This window comes from Heterocephalus glaber, unplaced genomic scaffold (assembly GCF_053883595.1).
Source record: "Heterocephalus glaber isolate CG9 unplaced genomic scaffold, H.glaber_assembly_v1.0 deba00000331, whole genome shotgun sequence".
Lineage (NCBI taxonomy): Eukaryota > Metazoa > Chordata > Mammalia > Rodentia > Bathyergidae > Heterocephalus > Heterocephalus glaber.
This window is the reverse complement of record NW_028258142.1, coordinates 13,987,701-14,003,749: the sequence shown is the minus strand read 5'-3', so window position 1 is coordinate 14,003,749 and position 16,049 is coordinate 13,987,701.

Below are 16,049 nucleotides of genomic sequence, written 5' to 3'. Positions count from 1 at the left end.
AATTTAGCTAAAACTCCTGAAGACCTAGACATAGGCAAAGACTTTCTGAAGAGAACACTAATTGCACAAGAAATAACATCAAGAATCAACAAATAGGATCACATCAAACAAAAAGCTTTTGCACTGCAAAGGAAATAACCAACAGAGTGAAGAGACAACCCAGAAAATGGAAAAAAATTTGCCACTTTTACCGCAAATAGAGAACTAATAACTAGCATATATTTTGAGATTCCTCAAAAAACAAAAAGTATAAATTCCATTTGACCCAGGTATTCCACTACTAAGTTTCTTCTTGAAAGATATCATATCATAGTGATACATGCTTTGCCCACATTTATAGCAGCAAAACTCATAATAGCTAAATCTTGAAATCTGCTCCTATGTCCATCAACAGAAAAATGAATTTTAAACATGTGGTATTTACAAAACGAGTACCAGCCTATCATAAAGAAGGAGAAACTTGAGTTTTTAGTAAGAAAATGGAAGCACCTTAAGACCATAATGTTAAGTGAAATTAATCAGATGCATAGCTTAAATATCATGTGGTTTCTCTTATATGAGAAAAACAAAATATAAATAAATCACAGATCAAAATAAAAAATGAAAAGGAACAAGTAGTGGAGGGAGGGGGTAGGAAGAGGGGAAAGAGATGAAAAGAAAAGAATACAGTTGTGTTACATACACGTACCAACTCCTAATGAATGTGATCATTGTGTACTGCAAACATGTACTAATAAAAATAAAAACAAAAAATTATCTGGATGATAATTTTTGATAATTATCTGGATGATCTGTATCTTATACATTTTTATTTATAATCACCAAACTTTTAGTCCATTCATTATTCAGCCAATAAAACAATAAACCAATTATATTTTAAAAGTCTGCGGAATAATACTCAGCCATTAAAAAGGAAAACATAGTAATATCCTCAGAAGAAATGAATTTCAAAAGTACCATGATACAAGAAAGAAGCAAATTCAGACAGCTATCTAATGTGTTATTCAATTTACATGACCTTCTTGAAAAGACAAAATTATTGACTCAGTAAATACATCAACATGTGCCAAAACCTAGAAGTAGAGTGGAGGTCTTGACTCTCAAGGATCAAGAGCAAATTGAAGGGTTAGTGAAACTGTTCCCATGCCATGATAGTAGTATTGTTCACAGAAATGCATGAGCCTCCAGCACCTAGAGCATGGCATTTTATCCCACAGAGCAAATGGAACAGTATGTCACTTCCACTTCAATAGTGTAGTATAAAAATAAAACAGTATATAATTAATTGATAGAATGTGAAGCAAATTAAAAAACCAGAAATAACAACAGATGATTTTCACATATGACAAATAGTGGATTGCTTGATTCTTATGACCTAGCACATTAGTATGCCAAAACTAACACGTATTCTTATATACACACACACACATATACACATGTATTAATACCATTATATTTTCCTTGGACATTTTATATGTGACTAAAACAAAATACCTAAATTAAATGTGAATTGTCAAAGATAGCAGATATCAATGGATTCAAGAAATGGAGAGATATGGAAGATCAACTGACCAAACACAGAAATTCAACTAAGTATTTTCCCTTGGAAATTCACAAATACAATTATTTTTAAGAAAATCAATATTTAGTTATAAGTGTTATGTGAAAATAATGGTACTCTGAGGAAATGACTTCTGTACACAAAGTCACTGTCGAAAACACAGCAAGCTGTATAAAGTATAAAATGTTACATTCCAAGTGTATTTTGAATTTTAATTTTTTTTAAAGTGTAGTCTGGTGACACAATTTCAATGGCAAGAAAGTATTCTGGGATAGGTGTACAGATAAAGAAGTTTGTATCAGATTGTAAATCAAGACACAACTTCCATGATCAGAAAGTCTTGCTACAAAAATGAACAAATTGTATATTTGATATTATCATTTTAATATTATTCAAAAGCCTATATTATACTGTCTAGATTATTCTCCTTGTACTTTAAAGTGCAAGCTCATTATAAACAACTATGGCTTGCTGAAATGCAGTAGATAGTCTGATAAAATCTTCTATTGGTAATACTAGAACTACTGAATTTTTTTTCCATTTAGTTTATTGGTACACTTTAGGTATATAATACATTCATCATTAACCATTCTGTAAGAACCTTCTTCAAGGTGAGAAAGTAATGTGGCTCTAAGTTTTAAAATAGGTAGAATGAGCAGCCTAGTATCTTTAGTAAATCATCTTAATACTTTCATGCTTGGAAACAAAACACACACACACACATGCACACACATGCACTCTTAATTGGATCTTGCTATTCAAAAATTAAAGATTCACTTAAAGATTCAACACAATATTTGAATTCTATTTTCCATTCAAACTTCCAAAACAGAGAAACATGAAATCCATTTATTTTATCAAAGTATAGTTTAAATGTTATTAAATTTATAAGATTAATGATTGGAGTTGGCTGTGATTGTAAATCTTGATCATCAACTTGATTGAATTCAGAGATGCTCAGCAGATTGGTAAAGCACACTACTGTGTGTGTCGTGGGGATGTTTCTAGAGGTGATTGGCATATATATATATATACATATATATATTTCCCTTTTACATATATATGTGTGTGTGTATATATATATAATTCCCTTTCATTTTACATATATATGTGCATATGTGTCACAAACATACACACATATACAGTCGATTTTGTTCCTCTAAAGAAGCCTAACCAACAATAATGACAATTGACAAAGGAGAAAGACCAATTTTAGAAGAATAAAACCACTTGTATATTGGATATGATACATTTAATGAGCTTATAGTAATTCTCTACTTCCTGTCATAGTTCTCAGAGTCTGGCTTCACCATTATAAGTGTTATGCAATTAATATAGTGACAGTTAAAATAATCATTCTCTTCACTGAGTAGAATTGTCATTTATCCAACTTAGATTATATAAATAAACAAAATGAAAGTTTATCACATTAAAAACTTCACTGGCATATATAAGACTGATTTGAAATGTGCATAAATATGTTTAGTATAGGAACTGTTCATTCATAACCTCTGAATGATTACAGCTGTAGAACAAAATGTTACAACTATAATGTTTCTTATATTAGTTACCCACGTATACAATTTTAATAAATAATGTATACCTTTTTGGAGACATAGTATTACTATATATTTGATGTGAAAAACTGGAATATTATTTCATCTTTTAAATAATAATGACATTGCTTGTGCTTCATTTCCTTTATTTATATTTCATTTTCTCATAATTTTATTTTGGCATATTGTAATTTATTATGTTTTACAAGTGGATAGTTATCTGACAACTAGAAATTGACAAACAAAATTGTCATTCACAGTAGATGGTCTGAAAACTACTGCTATAAATCCACCCATATTAAAGACAGGAATAGAAGCCATAGAAAAATAATAATTTTTTACAGAAAAAAATCAAGTTGTATGGTAAAAGGATTCCCATAGAATGTTAATGTATATCAAACTGCAAAATGGAGTAGTAATATCCTGTTTTGGCTCTTAGCCTTGTCTTGTTAAAATTTTAATTAATAACTATGAGGAAGACAGATGATGCACATGGTTTTAACATTCATAGATGGCAGCATGCTGGGTGTGAGAACTAATGCAACAGAAACAAAAATCAAGAGGAAAGAAAATGGTTTGACCATCTGTCATGTGTGGAATCCCAGGCAAAATTTTATACAACTCGCACAAAAGTCTGTCACTTTTCAAATCTCAGTGGTATAGTTTCAGAGAAAGGGAAAAATTTGGAGTAGTTCTTTTAAAAATTCTGGAGATTTTAATTGGATGCAGAAAGATGATAAGATTTATCAAATGAGGTTCCTAGAAAATCTAACACAGAGATACACTTGGTTCAAAAAATAAAAAATGAAAGGTTCACTTGGGTGCTATATCCCACTGCACTTCTGGCTCAAAGGACAATTTCACACTGGATTTTTAATTCTGCCTTTGTCAAGTGGAAAAAACTTTCCTTCTGCTCATGCTCATCCTTCCGTCAATCAAAACCTAAATCCAATGGCCCAGGGACTTAAGTGTGCCCTGGGCCCTCAGTGGTGTGGCCAAGAAGGGACACTGGGCTCAAAGTAGAAGTGTCAGAGCTGGGGGGATTGCTTTTGGCATAGCTGAGGCTCTGCAAATGTGGAGCTCAGAGGGGCACAAGCTGACATGGGGTACTGGCTGCTCTCCAGAAGCACAGCAGGGTTGATGGCTATGTGCCAGATGAGTATCCACACCCGACCTCAGTGCTCCCTCTCCTTCTTTGGGAACCACCTTGGAAACATCACTGCTGTGCAGCACTGTCTGTAGTATGCTGACATTCTGGTGCCCTTATTTAATCCTGAAGAAGAATGCAGGGTCACTGCATCTAGACAAGGATTTTCATCAGTTCTCCAAAACACACTGGAAGACTGCTAAAGGTTTGTAGAAAAAAAACCAAAGCAGCCTATTTCAATTTTGAGCCTTGCTTATATCCAGTAGGTTGTACATGGTGATTTCTGTGCTTGTTTTCTCTTTAGGGGATCTTCAAACATGTCTGAAGGTATCTTAGGGCCCAACAAACTAGAAGAATTTTTAATAAGCAATGAAATCCCAAAATTAACTTTGATAAAAAATGAAAATACATGTTCCTTCAGTCAAAGAGCCTCATGAAGATATTTGTGTAATAGAGAGATCCAAGGCCTTGAAAAACAACCACCTAATATTCTGACATTTTTCTGTAATTTAAGCCAGTACAGCCTTTATGAATACTTTTGACCAGAGACCAAAAAAGTCCACATCACTTATAAAGAATCCTTACGTTAAAACAGGGAGCAATATGTAGAAACAAAAATGTTTAGCAAAAAATATATGGAAAGCAGGCATGGTCTATAAAAATGTCTCAACTGAAAATAATTTACTGTGTGATTTTTCTACAGAAAATGTGAACTCTAGTCTTTTTATAAGAAGAAGAAAAATCATAACTAAAAGATTATTTTTAAGAATTATTTTTTTCACATAGGTCAATCTTCAAATTCCTGGGAAGAAAACTCTTTGCCTTTATATTTAAGGAAACACAGAACATGTTTATCAGATGTTATGAAATACCTGATAAAGAATAAATGTACATATAAAATGGTCTTTAAAAGCATGAACTTTTGTATTGAATAAGAAGTAAGTTCAGAGTAAATGGCTAGAATTTTGATAATGGACTAAAAGTTAACACATCTACTTTTAAAAAGATATTTCTAAATTGTACTCAAGAATTTTACCAATTTTCTTTTTGACCATATGTATAAAATTTTATATTTCTACATTATTTGCTGGTAATGTATATTATTATACTTCTTAATTTTTGCTATTCTGATAATATGCGTGTTTTTATATGCATTTATTAGGAGAAAAATTGGATATCTTCCTGTATGTACAGATCTGTTTTAAATATGTTTCTGGTAAATTCTCTACACATTTTTATCTATTGCTATGAATTCCTTACCATTTTATTCTTATGTGGACTCCTAAGACTATGTCTTTAGTATTTCTGACTTAGGGATCAGTCAGACAGCCAGACAGAGTCTATGCAAAGAACGCCTCTTCCTGATCTCTGGCCCTCCTGCTACTGAGGCTGGAGAATAGGGATGGCTAAGACTAGCTAGGAAAGTAGGTGTGACCAGTTAATTGCAAAATCCCAGAACACGTGTGCAGAAAACTTCCCAAAGCCCTCCAAGTGTTCTCATGAGAACTTGAGCAGGTTTTTGATAGGATGACCTAGCCCTGAGGCATGTGAAACACAAACAGGACAGTTGCCAGTGAACCCTACTACTGTGTTCTTTCGGAGTAGTCTGCCCTCACACCTAATTTTTTCCTACTTTTATTTGACCCAAACTTGCTCATCAGAGCCTGTTTCTTTGCATGCCTTCAATAAATGTAAAACCAGTTTACCATTTGTGCTTCTCTTGACGAATTCTTTGTGTAAGACAGAAAGAACTTTGAGACCACCTCTAGGAAGGACTGTAATACCGGAAAACTTGGTAACATTACCTTGGTTCCTTTTTCACTTTCCAAAGTTTTTATTCCAATCAATGTGCAAGGCTAGATTCAGGATAGAACTGGTTAAAATCATAAAGTAAATATACCACTTCTGTTGTTATCAGAGAAAGACAGGGAAAAGGAGGGTAAAGGGGATTAATCAGAGCTGGAAAACTCAAAAACTTTCTCATGGCTCAGGGGACATTTCCCAGTGCATCCCTGAGGGCGATGGCATCTACACACTATTTCCCCAGCTGGTAGGAGAGGCCCACAGGCTCATGGGAAGCTTGACACTTCAGCTCTTCTCACTTGTCTGCCACGACCTTCCTGGACCCTAGAGGCACGTGTTGAGCCTTGCCTACAGGTATTTTTGTTTATCTGGGAGCCTCTTGGTGTTGCTTCTCTAATACTAGCTTGTTTTTTCTCTCAATTTTATTTGGTTCTGGTAATCTTATGATGATTTTGACCTCAAGTTCATCTTCCTATCTAAAATAATATGTGATCTATAGTTGTTAACTTACGTCTTTGGAATTTCAAACCCTCTAGGAGTTCTTTATGTGTTCTACATCCCTAGATATACAGACCTTTGGAGAAAATTTTTGAGTAAGGCCTAAGTATTATGTACCACACCTTTGCTTGCTTTCCTAATTTGTTGATAAATGTTAAAATACCTATGTGCCAAGAGCAAAGACATTTGTGCTGGATATGCACAATGGATTCCAACATTCCTATAGCAATGCCCAGACTAGTTAATGGCAAAAAAAAAGAACAGAGCAATTACCTGGGCAATTCAAACTCTTCAGTAACAATGTAGAAAGTTGTTTATTTAGTTAGTTTATGAGTAAGGCAATTAGTTATGAGAAGGGTCTGAGGTAGAGCTGAGTAATAAGCCTTATTGTTGAGAATTAAAATAAGAGTAGAGAATGAATTGGGACTTTGGACCAAGAAACGAATGTAGCACACTCCCTTCTAAAGTTAGTTGTAGACAGTCCTTACTAAGATCCTGAGTTTTGAGGAATTTAAAATGCAAAATAATCCATTTTTTTCTCTAAAATCCAAATTTCCTTTAAACCCTACATATTGACAAACTGAGTTAGACCCTGAGTTCTATTTGACCATTTTAAATCCCATAGCCACCTGTGATAGGTGGAGCAATTCCTGGGCTCTGCTTTTCTGTAATTAGTGGATTGTGGGGCCATAAGGTCACAGACTTAGGACTCCTCTTGGAAATCCAACAGCTACTGTTTTTATTTCCAATAAAATGCTCCTAACTTCCTCCTTTTTTTCACAACTTCGTTCCTTGATGTTGTGAGACCACAAACTCAGCACATCTGACATCTACTTAACAGGCTGGAAGTTACTTTTCCTGTAACAAGACAGAGCTGCCAATTATGGGTACCTCTGACTCTGAGATAATAGGGCAGAGCTTCCCCCCTGATCAGTTCTGGCTCCAAAACAACAGACCTGACTATACATATAGCATGACTCCAGCATAAAGTGGACCCTGCACATGTGGCCTGGCCAGGTTTGGAGTGTATCTCATGAACAAGTTGGGATAGCAGCAGTCTAGGATGAAATTAACACTAGATTGGGTGGTCCACAACCACATAGAATGACCCTGGTTTAGAGTGAGCCAAATGTACATGGCATGACACAGGGATAGGTAGGGTGGCTTAAGCAAGCTGACTCAGGGACCTAAATAAGATCTCATCTTATCTGTTTTTGTTTTTTCCTTTCTCTTTCCAAAAAATTGCAGGGATATCTTAAAAGCATACATTGCACCTTAAATGATTATGGGAAACTCAAGGTCTGTCTCCAAAACATCACATTTAGGTGATATTTTATAAACTTGGGACCAATTTAAAATGGATGATTTTCAAAGGTTGGTACTTTTCCAAATACAAACGAAAAATAAAATCGCAAAGCCTCAATCTTTTTTATAATAAGGAGGAAAAATAAAGTTTCTTCTAGCAATTTATACTTCTTCTCTATTTCCCTTTTTGGTTATAAGTCTAAAACTGTATAGCTTAAAAACATTAACTATGCTATGTTTAGGTTTTTATAAGTCATTTGAAATAATTGTTAAGATTTTAATTCAATAAATATCCTTGATTTCTCAGAGCTTTAATAATAAGAATATAGTTTCATATCTTAAATGTGTTTTCACAGAATTCATGAAGGTTTAAAATTTCTTTCTCAAATTGACTAAGAGTTAAACTTCTAATATATAATTTTATAATTAGTAATAAAAAATTTCTCTAAGTGGCATCTTTTGGGTCAAAAAACATTAGACAAACTCTGGCTGAAAAGCAGCTGCTTAAACCAATTTGCTTCAGTTTTCTCCATTGATGGATAGTTTAACCAGTTTCGGCCTAGAGCCTTATAAAACCTCAGCCTAATAAATGTTATTAAAGAAACTATAATTAAAAGGTTAAATTCTCTGTGTTTACAACTCCAATGTTTTCTTAAGATATTAAAATGCTCTGATTAAACTTATAATAATTTTAGAAACAGAAGATTTGTATTTTACTAAGATAATTTCTGATGTTTTCCATTGTTAGGCTTTTTGTTAGAAAATTGGCTTTTAAGAGTTTGAGATTATTTAAATGTTGACTTATAAAATGTTTTTAATAATCAGATTATAATTGTTTAAATAAATAACTATTCTCTTAATTTATAGCATGGCTTATATACCTGCTACAAGAGATGTAATCCACCTAAAGACAGAATATGCTATAAAACTAAGCTTAAAAATTTACTTTAAATTTACTTAAAAATTTACACGCAAAATAACAAGCGTTCTCTCTATATAACATACAGTACAACTAGACCCAATTTCTGGGATCTTTTTAAATTCAGTCATCCATTTAAATCTCACTTTATATCAGTCAGCTTTGATTAAAGATGAATTTTGCAATTATATAAACGAGATCCACTTACATATTGGGCAATAAGTCTCTTTGTGCCCATTAACAGTCTTTCCTATACCTATAAGAGCTCTATGGATGTGAGGGCGATCTGGCTGCGACACCTTTCACCCCATTGATCGCCAGGGTTGATTCGGCTGATCTGGCTGGCTAGGCAGGGGTCCCCTTCCTGCCTCACTGCTCCATGTGCGTCCCTCCCCAAGCTGCGCGCTCGGTCGGTCTAAGAGGACGACCACCCCCGATAGAGGAGGACCTTTTCCTCGGTCAAGGGTATACGAGTAGCTGCGCTCCCCTGCTAGAACCTGCAAACAAGCTCTCAAGAGCTCTAAAGATATCCTTTAATTCGTGTCACTACTTACACTATACAACCTGTTAAAGGAATTTAAATGATGCCTTAAGGGCAAAAACTAAATAAATGTATCTGAAGATTTCCTTACAGCTGTGATGCGAATTATTGCTAACCTCAGGATATATTAAATTCATATACATTTTCCAAGTGTACAGGTCTTCAAGGATATAAAACTTAAAATAGCCTTATCATACTGATGACCTCCAGATTTAAGTTATTAATGATAGTAAACTTTTTCAGGTTTATGCTTATGTGATTGTGTTATAGCTGTTAGATGTACCTACACACTGAACAGTCCAGACAATGTCACTGTAATGATTAAAGACTGAACATTAGTCACCTATAAAATATACCTAAAACAAGTACACTCTACTACAATTCATAACCAATTTTAATAAGGGTTATTTATGTCATTTAATATTTTATAATTGGATAAATGTAACTGATGCAAAAAGGGAAATTTAAATATATTTCAGAGATAACACAAACCTAATTGTTGTAATATAATAATGTCATCATAATTGTTATGGTAAAATGTTGTTTGCTCTAATTTTAAATTTTTCTTGTAAAACTTTATAACTGTTATCTGTTAACATTCTATAACAATTTGACTTCTAAAAGACATCCATGAATGGTAAAAAAAAAAAAAAAGAAAAGAAAATGGTACTTCTCTAGCCATACTTTTATATTTCAAAGTGCTTGATATCCAAATAGGATTATGATAATTAAGCCCCCCTGCTCCTACTATAATACCAGTATAATTGATCTCTCCTGGATATTCAACAACTGAGGCTTGGAGACTAAAGCTAAAATACAAAAAATAAACTGAGATTGTGTCCAAAAGCTACATTTAAAAAATATCATACTGTTCTTTTTCTCCTTGTCTATTTTTTAAATTTTTTCTATGCTGTCCAACAACCAGAAAATGTTTAATTTAACATTTCTCATATATACATATTATCCAAATTTCTCATTAATTTTTGGTACAAATCCAATTTTATTTCATTAAGAAAAACAGTCTATTTGACACTAGCTGGTTGTAAGACCTTCTCACATCACTGAGAAATACATTACAGAACAACAATGTCTTATAAAAATAATGTTACAGTGATTAAAGAGGAGACCTGGGATACATCCTTTATTTTTATATTATTAGTAAATGTCCTAGTTCTTTGTTGAATGTTAGAGTACAGTACTTCAAGTATGCTTGTTTAACTGCAGTGTGAATGGGTATGATTCTCTTTGCCTAATGGACTCTAAAAACTCTGAAAGGATATTCTTAGCATATCAAAAACCTTTTAAAGTGTCATTGGGAGATTTTATTTTTCTTTTATCTTCAGGATTTCTCTACTCGGATAAAAACTTGTAAGGATCACATCCTGGGATCTGAGTTTTACTTCAGGGTTATTGAAGTGTATCACAAGAGTGCAGTCAAATGGAAAACTGATGAATAATATCTAGAGCACTGCTAGCAAGAAAACCTGTAATTTCAACTTAAGAAATTATAATAAAGAGAATGATGGGGAATATTTCTCATCTAGTTTGTTGCTAGTGAGTACAAAATGACAGAAAACCTAAGAATTTTCCAACTATAAATTGTGGATTTTTAACCTTAAAATTCACAATAAATATCATTTTGAAGTACTAAACTCTTATGTTCAGGAAACATTTGAAAATACAGATGAGTTGTCTAAAATAATATTAAATAAAATACATTCCAGAAAATTTAGAATATTTATGTGTCTTTGTTTAATAGTAAATATTGGGATAAGTTTCAGACTGCCTTCATTTACCACATTTGTCATTTACAATGTGCCACTAAGAATACTTCTTATCTAAGTATAATTTGCTTCAGAGCCATGACATAGGGGAAATAGATGCAACTCCTAAACCTGCTAGATTTCCAAAGTGTGAGTTTGTGTTCTCTAAAGTCAAAGAATGAATTCTAGGAACAAGGGAGACTAAGAGTAGGAAAAATTTCTTGAGAGAAAGATAGTTTTTGTCTAAGAGAGGCAGAAGGGGGGGGGCGCAGAAAATGGGTTGCCCAGATGTGGAGAGTGAAGGGTTGAAACAACCCTGAGCCTCTTGAGAGTATAATGAACCCTGGATATGAAACTGGCAGGAAAACAAGGATGTTGACTTGTAAAGAGAGTAGTAAAAATAGAAAGAATCTGAATGTCTGCAAAACAAAGAAATAACATCCCCGGAATTGTAAAGATACACTTGACCTTTTCTCTGTGAACTCATTAGTCACCTGATCATGTGGTGAGGAGGGGAGGGGAACTGTGGAAAGGATATAAAAGGGTCAATAAAGTGGGAAGAGAGGTCTCTCCTCTCTCCTTTTTCTTTTCCTTTGAGTCAGTGTTTTTTTTTCTTAATCCTCACCCCTCTGCTCCGGTACTGTTCGACTAGTGACAGCTGGTTCCGTCACCCAATCACCCAACTTCTCAAAGGTGTGTTATGGGACAAAGCCATGAGGGGAGGTGGGTTCAAGGTGGGACAAAACTATAGTCAACTAATAAGATTACAAGTACAGTCGCTTAGGTAATATTGATACAATGAGAAATCACAAGATAGTTAAAATTATGAACAACCAATTAGATTATGACAAGTATAGTCATGTAGTTAATATTGATTAAATGGGGACCTAATAGGGAAACAAATCACATAGCAAGCCTACAAGGAATGACTAAGGATTTTCATTGGTAAGAGGTGGATCAGGGATTTTTCTTGGAAGATCTTGGTCCTCCACCCATGTGATTGATAACTATTTAGAATACCAATCCTTTCTATTCATCCTATATGGATGTGGTAGTTTCTCTTCTTTTACAGTGCTGGCCTTCACTGAATTTGTTTTGATTGTCCTCCATGTTGGCTCCTCAGCTGTCCTCCATGTTGGAACTTTTCAGGCCACCCCTGTCTAACTACCTACAAGATGTCTAATTAATTTACCTATGTGCAATAGCTGGACGAGATGATCACAAAAAAATGCTTTCCAACTCTGAAGTTCTTTCTTTTTGAAGACTGTCTGCTCTTTATTATTGTCTAGTGAATTGGAAACTCCTTATCACATAGAACATTATTAAAATATTCAAATGTGGAAAAGCTAACACACATGTCTCATCACCTAATTTCAGTAAGTAAATTTGGGTGTATGTATAAAGGCTAAAACTTACCCAGAAACCTGAATTCTTATTCTCTTGAAAAATTAGAAGACGTTTCAGGGCCAATACTGAAGTTAGAAAATTTGAGTCAGGGAAGAGTACTAAAAAGAGAAAAGCAAAGGAGGCCATCAGAAAATTGCATACATAAACTCTGACCACAATGCGGTCAAATGCAGGTATGCTTGCATGCAATAATTTCCAAATACTATAAGTAAAACTAAAAAAACTGAAGATATTTTTAAGGGATGTAGTTTGTTTTATGAGTTTAGCCAAGTTAACCTAAAACACAAATGTAAACATTATGGAAGTTTAACTCCAGGAAACTAAGAGGAAATGTAACAAAATATATCTGAAGAATTATTGGAAAAATGTCTCCAATTTAATAATAGTCATAAATTTAAAGATTTAAAAATTTCATCAATCTCAGGTGGAATAAATACAAAGAAAGCCATGTCTAGGAATTTTATATTCAAACTAAAAAGACAATCTTCAAAGCAGAGATTAAAAAATCATGTTATATACATGGAACAATGAAGTGAAAGTCTGCTGGATTTCATAAAAACAATTCTTTTTTATATATATATGACACAGGATTGGAGTAAGCAGTCTTTTAGAAGCCATATGTAGATGCTTTGTGCCCCTCTACAAACAGAGGAAATATTCTTCTTTATTCCTAGCCTATGAGCTGGTTAGCTACTGAGAAAGGAAAATTCACCTGGCTTTCTCAACACTGCCCTAATATTATAGACAGATAAATTACAAAGAAATTAATAGATAGAGAGGGATCAAGTAAGCCAGAGCAAAAGATGAGAAACATTCAAATTGTGGCTGCAGGTGAATTTCAAGAGAGCCAGGCATTTGAGTCTCCCTACAGATAAATAGAAGTTTGAGATTATACTGGATTTAGCACCACCTGGCCCAGTGAGCCCAAGTAGTGCACTGGATGCATGGGTGGGTGATTAAAACCCTAACCCTAACCTATATGCCAATCTATTTCTGGAATGTCTTTGTCCTTTCTATGTTAAAAGGCATAGATAAGCAAAAGCAAAATGTGCTTACGCTATACCCTTGCTATGTGCCTTGGCTCCCTATTGGACCAATATTAGCTAAGCAACTGTACTTGTAAACTCATAGATTGATTGTAATTTGACTCATAGTCACCCAAGTTGTGATTTTAGTGTATAATATGGCCTTGACAAGGAGCCTTGGTGGCCATCCACTTGGTACCCCTCTTGGAAATCTAATGGCTTATTTTTATTTCCAATTAAATCTCCTAACTTATCCTTTTGGTTCCCTACTTTATTTCTTGATATAGTGAGACCATAAACTCAGCATATCTGTCATCTAACAGGTTGGGAGTTATTTTTCCCATCATAAATAGGGTAAGGATTAAGGCAAGGGGAGAAGTTCACTTATCTACAGTGACATTTTTACTAAGAACTTTGGCTCTGATGAAGAATATCTTATGTGCACTTTCAGATTAAAAATGAATAGAAATAAAATGCTTAAAACCCAATACACATAAATCACTGAAATCTATTACTCCACTTTAATTTATTTAGCTGATAGGAAAGAAAAGAGAGTAAAAGTAAATTTAATAACAAAAACACAAGTATATAAAGCAAAAAAGTTAAAACTACTAAGAAACATAGACAAAGGCATCTTATTAGATTTCAGAAGATCTCTCTAAAAAAGTGTGTGTGCACATGTATGGGCTGCTGATGATATATGTAAGTTAAATAATGTGGCTTATTAATAATGTATAGAACACACTACAGCCAATCATTGCATAATGAATTGTTCTCTAGGATATGTAAATGATTTCCAATTGTTGTCTACACATAGAATGTAAGATTGAGTTTCAAAAAACCTCCAGTTGGTAAAATATCTACTATATAATAATGTATAACTATTAATCCTTCTATATTTGATAATTAACTTTAAAATAATCACACAAATTATAATTAAATATATATCAAAATTTAGGTAACATGGCTAAAATATTGTTTCTCCTTAGATTTCCTTTTATAGAAGATGGCTTATTTATTTAGCCTATGAATGAGGCAGCTAACTGGAGTTGGGGCCTGAGATGGTTGGGTAATCGGCTATATTAATGGGAATTAAAAGAAGTCAGTGCATTGGGACTTTGGACCAGGAATGAACATTTCTTAGGCAACATGAAATGAAAGCCCTCTCCTAATGAGAGGTGCCACCTGATACGTTTCACCCTGTACATGCTCCTCAAGTTCCAGAGTGGCTGCTCCAAAATGCTTCAGCTCTGGGAAAAATCACACTCCATTCCCACATTCTGTAGCCATTCACTTTCACTGCTCTTTAAAGGCACACCTGACACACAAAAGATACTAGCCATTCCTATGACAGCCAATTGACACATAACTGTTGCCACTCACCTAGTCTCACTTCACTGATCTCATGCTCTCTGCCTGTCAATAAAAAGCTCAGCTCAATAAACTTTACTCAGGCTATCCTCTGCACATATTTTGGGGAAGTCTTATGACCCCAAATTCAGGCTGGCTACATTCTTTACTAGGTCTCTACCATTTACCTAAAACCACTCCCTACTAAGCTCTTCAGTTTTGAAGAATTCAAATGCAATGAACTTTTTCTGTCATATAGAATGCAACCCACCTCCTTATAAAGAGAGGTCCAGCCACTTCCTATGAAGTTCCTGAGTTCTGAGGAAATTATAGTGTGAAATACCTATTTTTTTTTCTATAATCTCAGTTAACTGTAATCACTGGGTGAAAGAACTGGGTTTAGAATTCCAATTGGTGATTTTTCTTTAACTTCAGAGACACCTGTGCTAAGTGTTCATTGATTAAGAAATTATTGTGTCCTGCTTATCTATAAGTGACTCTAGATTGAGAGGCCACGTATTAACCCATTTGGGACCTCTCCTGGAAATCCAAGAGCTGTTCTCCTTGTTGCCAATAAAACTTTCCTAAACTCCTTCTATGGTTTGTGACCTCATTCTTTGGTTTTTGTGGAACCATAAGCCTGTTATATGGGTAACATTTTTCAACTTTTGTTAACTCTTTATTGGTATCCCCAGAATTTATACCTTGTTTATAACCTTTTCTATTCGTTTTTGACTGATATTACTCAAGTGTTGGCTTCTCCATCAGCTATATACTGGAATTCCTGCTTATTTCCAAACATATGACTGTATAAGGTGGCAATGATCTACTGACCATGCTCCAAAGTCAGGAGCTGATTAAACTTTTGCAGATTTTATTTTCTCTCTTTTATTTCTCTCCAGTGAGATGGAAGTACAAAATGGGGAGAACAATAAACTCCCTTATGAAATACCTACAGTTGGATATTTTTTACATGAAAGGAATGCCCCTTTTTTTGTACAAGCAAACAATCAGATAAATCTGTTTTAGTTTCTAAAGAGAAGAGAAAATCTTTGAGCCAAGCAGCATTTACTTCTGGCCTTCTGGCCTTCTGGAGGTCAGCTGCAGTGTGCTTTTTGGAAAACCCACTGACATAGAGCACTCAGAAACAAACAGAATGTACTTGAAGAGAACT